The sequence below is a fragment of the Bactrocera oleae genome, chromosome 2 (genome assembly GCF_042242935.1).
Source record: "Bactrocera oleae isolate idBacOlea1 chromosome 2, idBacOlea1, whole genome shotgun sequence".
Lineage (NCBI taxonomy): Eukaryota > Metazoa > Arthropoda > Insecta > Diptera > Tephritidae > Bactrocera > Bactrocera oleae.
The window spans coordinates 13,289,600-13,295,667 of NC_091536.1; the positions used below are offsets into that span (position 1 = coordinate 13,289,600).

General features: G+C 34.9%; 1 protein-coding gene across 1 annotated transcript in view; it reads right to left on the reverse strand.

Annotated features, from left to right (window-relative positions):
• Window positions 1-6,068, reverse strand: part of Nlg3 (Neuroligin 3) — a 74,533-nt gene that overhangs the window by 36,166 nt on the left and 32,299 nt on the right. The window lies entirely within an intron of this gene.

The following is a 6,068-nucleotide window of genomic DNA, read 5'->3' on the forward strand; positions in this document are numbered from 1 at the left end:
TCAGCTTGCCAGATACTTACTTTTTAAATGTCGAATTCGAATTCTTTGAATCGTCAATCAAAATGTCAACATAAATCAGTTCTATATTTTTATTGACTACACAAACAGAACTTTTTTTGATCAAGACATTACTTATGATATTAGAATTTTCGGTCCGAAATAGTTTTAGCTTAAAACAACTTTTATCAAGATAAAATAACCTGAGAGCGTACATACAACAGACTGAGAAAAATACGCCATAAAAATTATCTGAAATTCTATCGGCACGTGTGCGGAATATATATAAATTTTTGATCATAATCAAGAGCAATTACGAAAAAAAAGCAAACACACACACTAAACAAAATATAAGTAACTCAGTAGAAACTTTCACTCGCTCTTCGGTGGTGTAGTGTGCGAACGCCTATAGAGCTCAAACGATAAATTCTCGAAGCTTTGATATAATAAATTGACTTCAACATGAGTTATTTATAAAAGACTGAAAAACAATTTACATTTCAACATAACAAGTGTATGTATGTATGCGTGTGCCTTATGGAAATAAGTAAGTAGAAAAAAACGATCTCTAACTCGATAGAAAAATAACTGCTTGACAACTTATTTATGTTTGTTAAAAAATAAAAGCAAACAAAAAAATCCAACTTGCTGAGTCAATACATCAAGGACGGTGAACACTTCCGGCAAAACATCGATGCTGCGATGCGGCCCACCATTTATTTGCCTGATTTGGCAAATGAGCACTCGTAAAGCAAATTTCTATATGTAAACATTAGGAAGTTCAATGGTGTACGTGTAGCATAAAAAATAAAAATTAAAAAAAGTAAAACAACAGCGGTCGCAGAGGTGACGCTGACATATGGTGCGGCGTTCGTGTTATAAATTACGCTTAACGAACGACACTTTATCGTGCGAAGGGAAATCGTAAACTAAGTTCAAATGAATTACGAAAAAAAGCTGTCAAAGTGGAAGCAAAATAAAGTAGACAGGAAAAAATTGCGATATAAGTAAACAAATCGAAAGAACTCTGGTGGCATCAACATTTTTATACCCACTGTCTGAATACGTTAGGTGTTCAGTTCTTAAGTGAATCTAGTTATCACTTCCATAAGAATTGAATATAGGCTGTTATCGCTCACATGGAAAGTCCAATGCAACCATTCATTCCATTTTAATGAGATTTACTCATTACTGATCCAGCATAAATAGTATATTCGTAGGCTGATCTAATTAAAATAAATAAAAAAGCTCAAATTTAGACTGAATATAAAAATCTAGGAAATAGTACGCTAAAATAGCAAATATAATAAAAATAACCCCAAATTTTATTCAACTAGCAGTAAATGCAACACAGCCACCAAAAAGCAATAAATTTACGTAAGCCACTGTCACAAATTCCCGCTCGCCACAACTACAAACCAACCGTTATGCGCGAAAGAAAAAACTAAAGCAACAGCGGCATAAAGCTGTCGTCCTCAAACACGCAGGAAGCAAGTACTATTATTTACTAGTCCCAATAACTTAACGATATCCTTCCAATATGGGTACGGCCGTAGAGATAACGAATCGGTTAAACGATAGAAAACACGTCGATTCACACACACATATATATCTGTATACCTATATGCTTATACTTATATACGGTGCAGTGACATAAAAAATATTTCGTTAGAAAAATTGGTACCGGAACAGCTTGACAAGCACAAGACATTTACCCGGAAAGCATGTGTTCCAACGGGAGAGCAGCATACTGCTGTAAACAAGTAAAAAACACGTAGAAAAAAAGAAATGTCAAGATTTCGTACTCTTTGGCTTACAACCTCAACCTTTGGCGCTTTTTCGCAACGAAAACAAACAAACCACACTTACGCTATATACATATATCGCCGCTTTGGGGGTGACCTTATTAGCTGATTTGTGTTTATATATGCCCGCATACATAGATCATTCCCTTTTTGGCTATAATTTCTGACATGTTGAAAATTAATGATAGCGAAAATGATTTAACTGCCACGCATTTAAATCCGTTGACTTATGTATTCTGCTCTTTGTCTACGCTTGTCTGCTATTCCTTGCACACATTTGGACTTGCGTAGCGCGGCCGGTGGTATATCTTTATATGCTCATTTAGATTTATCTACCGCCTGCGCCCATAGCTTCGGGTTAATACCCACGCTCAGAAATATATATTAATATATATATCTATATTTATGATATGATCCTGCATAAGTATGTGTGTATGCACTTGTTTTGAGTTAAACCGCAAAAATCGCCAAAAGATTAACGGAGCTACATAAAGCACATTGTATGCGTTTATCTTTTCTTTTGTAATGCGATTATTTATGTTTTTCGTGGAAAGTATTATTTATATTCTTTCTGTCGGTATTACATTATCGCTGACAACACTAAGGCATATTATTTTATTTCAGAGCATACATATTAACCCTTCTGGCAATATTGTGGAAAAAAGCGAGATAATAAACAGGGTGTTCAGTTTGTTATGTTGTTAGGTAAACTTTGTATATTTTCAAACTGATTTAGTTGGTTGAGTACCTTTTGGTACAAGTCTTTCCATGCGTCAGTCCGTGTTGCTGCGAACAGCGCCGAATCGACGCTCTGCGGTCTACGTGTACACTCCCAGCTACGGCCGCTATATATTCTTAACTTCGTGTTGGACGTGGTCTACTCGATCGAATATCATCCAGTAATGATTGGTGGGTCTCAAGATGGGTGATGGTGTTGCGAGTAGTATGCTCAGTAAACCGAATATGTTGATCATAAGTTGAGCGAAGCCCACAAAACACATTCTTTTCAGAACGTGAAGTTTCGTACTAAAATTGAGCAATTTGTAAACATTGTTTAGGCGTAAGTTTTTCTATGATAAAATACCAAACAATACTAAATAAAAATAACATGACAGCTTGACACGGATCACGCGTGATATGTCAAAAAAAAAAGCTATTGAAAAAAGTAGCTCTATTTGGATAACCCTTTATATTTTTTAACTTTGTCCGAAAATGGATATAAAAGCTCTTTACAATTACTGGTCTCAAGAACACGGGTCGTCATACCGAATTAGTAGTTACACTAGTTAGCATCTGCAGCAGACATTGACAGTGCTTGATATTTGAATGTTAACTGATACCTTTCCCAACGGCTTATTTATTATTTTACTTTAAGCTTATATTGAGTACTAAGGGATTGAAATTACCCAAAATATGTATGTGAATAGAGTAAATGCCACAGAGGTATTTCATTGTTTTTCAGACATGAAGGCAACAGGATATATTTAGTTTACCGCGAAGTTTGTAACATTTAAAAGAAAACGTCGGGAACCTATAACGTTCAGTGTGACCAGATGAGTCCATTTAGCTATGTCCACCTGTACGTGTGTACATACACAAACTAGTCCCGCAGTTTTGGGATATCGATTTGTAATTTTGCATACGCCTTTTTCTACACAAGCTACTACTATAGGATATAGAAAAAAAATACGAATTGTTTAATCAAAATCAAGTTGTTGTATAGAAAACTTCTTTAGTTGACAAGATATTTTCAAGAAATTTGGTGTGTGTTATTACCTAAGACAACGACATAATCTCAGAAGCAATTGTTAAGATAGGGCAACTATGGCATATAGCTGCCATACAAACTGAACGATCGGAATCAAGTGATTGTATTGTAAACTTATTTATTTGATGAGATATTTGCACGAAATTCGAAATCAGTTCTATAAGCGTATTATACCTTCGTATAGCAAGTTAACGTTTTTTCTTGTTTTTCTTTTTGATTTCATTGACTTATCATCACCGTTGACATATAACTTTCATAGCGTAAGTGGCTCAGATTATACTGCTTTGAGAATAAGAGGCTGCTGATGTAGCTGTATCAAAATTTCTTAATTGTCTGCCTTTGCAGGTAAGACTGTCAGGTCCTCTCTCATCTATATTCATTGTAGATGCCCAGATCAGCTCAGAGAGCTTAGACCTGAGGTGAGTAACCAAGTACTCACAGTTTTCATGCTACTTTGTTAACTTATAGAGCGAAAGACATTGTTCATCTGTGTTGAATTTATAAAAAATTATGCTTTGAGAGACTGTACAACTGATTGTTATATTTTAATGCTGTGCTCCAGAGCCGGTACTATTTCTAAATGAAAAATTATATAAGAAAAATTACAAGAATACATGTTACACTGTCATTATTTTATTGAAAAATTAAATATATTAATTTAACATCACCGTAGGGATAAAAGCAAATAGGTATGATGGTCTAAGCTAAATAGAATTTAGATATATACATACATACAATATAAGAGTGGAAGTAAAATCAAATATTTACGCAGAAAATTGGTTTTCATCAATAATGCTCTTAATCCCTGAGCGCACGTGAAATTTAATATTACCCCGTAGGAAAGATTTGTGTCGTTAAGCATGTACCACAAGTGCCGCAAAGATGGTTTTCATAAAGCACTTGACTTAAATATTTTTTTCATAAATTATGCGCACTGCCTGAAGCCATGATTAAGAACGTTTCGCTTTACCTTTTACCTTACACGCGACGACGCAAAATCAATTTATATTTAAATACACATATAAATTTAACGATTGCTTTCAATACCGTCGTCCGTTGGTTCTCTATTTTTTTTTGTCGTTGCAATTTGCCTAAGCAGTTTTACGCTTGAACACCACATAACCTTGTTAAACGATAATACATCGAAATTGCAGAAGCCACAAATCCTAACGACAAATTGCATATTTCCAAGCGAATGCGATTACAGGTTGAGTAACGAGAATGGCGACAACAAGATATAATAAAAGTGCATATGAAAGCACCCAGAACAGAGAGCGTAGCCGCAACCGCTGAGCATATATGTATATGTATATATGTGTATATGTATACATGTGTATGTGCACGTAGTGTTTGACAGTGTGCAGCCATGCCACAAGATACCAAACGACACTAAAAACAGATATATAGACAAGTATTCGCTACAAACGTACATAACTAAACATTGAATTGTAAGGAGTATTGTATAACGGTACGCGTGTATATATGTAGAAGATAAAAAAAAACGTGTACAGAGTCATGCGTACGCAAAGTCATCAATATTGTAGCGATATAAAATGAAAGCAGTCAGGTGTACTGCAAATGCACACCACTTACCCGTACATACTCACATATATAAAAATGTATACAAACACCGCGTCGCATATGTGTGTGCGTGCATGTGCTTGTTATACACGCGGGTAAGCAGCGAAAGTCTGCTTGCTCATCTGGCAGGAATTTAAGTGTGTTGAGAGGAAAAAATAACACTTGAGGGCGCAATGTTATTTACATAGGTATAACGGTAAGCGTAACGCTGTTGAAGGTAAGCTCTAAGGGAAGTTGGTTTAAAAAGAGTGCGCTGACATTCAGTAGGAAGAAAGTGATGTTAATATTATAAGCTAGAAAATAATTGAGTTTTATCAGATACCAAATTTAAGTTTAACGAGTAAGGCTTAAATAAATAAAATTTCTACTTCTCGATTCATGCAAAAAAAATTTATGCTCCAACGTCGTTGCAAATTATTACCGCCACGAAGAAAATGCATATCTTTTTCAAATCTAATAAAAGCACTTTCATGGTTATATGGCGTAGTCAATCTTTTGCTCAATGAGTACGCTACCCATGACGTCAGCCAACTTGGAAAGGCCACACAGCAACATTGAAACTTTTATTAGCCGCCAAAATATACTTAGTCAAATAAAAAAGTTTTCTATACAAGAACTTGACTTGATTGTACAGTTTGTATGGCAGCTATGTATATGCTACAATTGTCCCATAGAGGCGGTTCTGATAAATGAGCAGATTCTTGATGAGAAAAGAATGTCTGCAAAATTTTAGATCTATATATCAAAAACTGAGAGACTAATTTACATTTAAGCAGACGGATGGACGTTGATCATTTATATAAATATATACTTTATATCGTGGTTAACTTAATATACCTTGTTCAGGCTATTAAAACTGGATTTTTGTCCGAATAGACCACTAAAATTATATTGAATATGAATTGTGAGATGTTGTA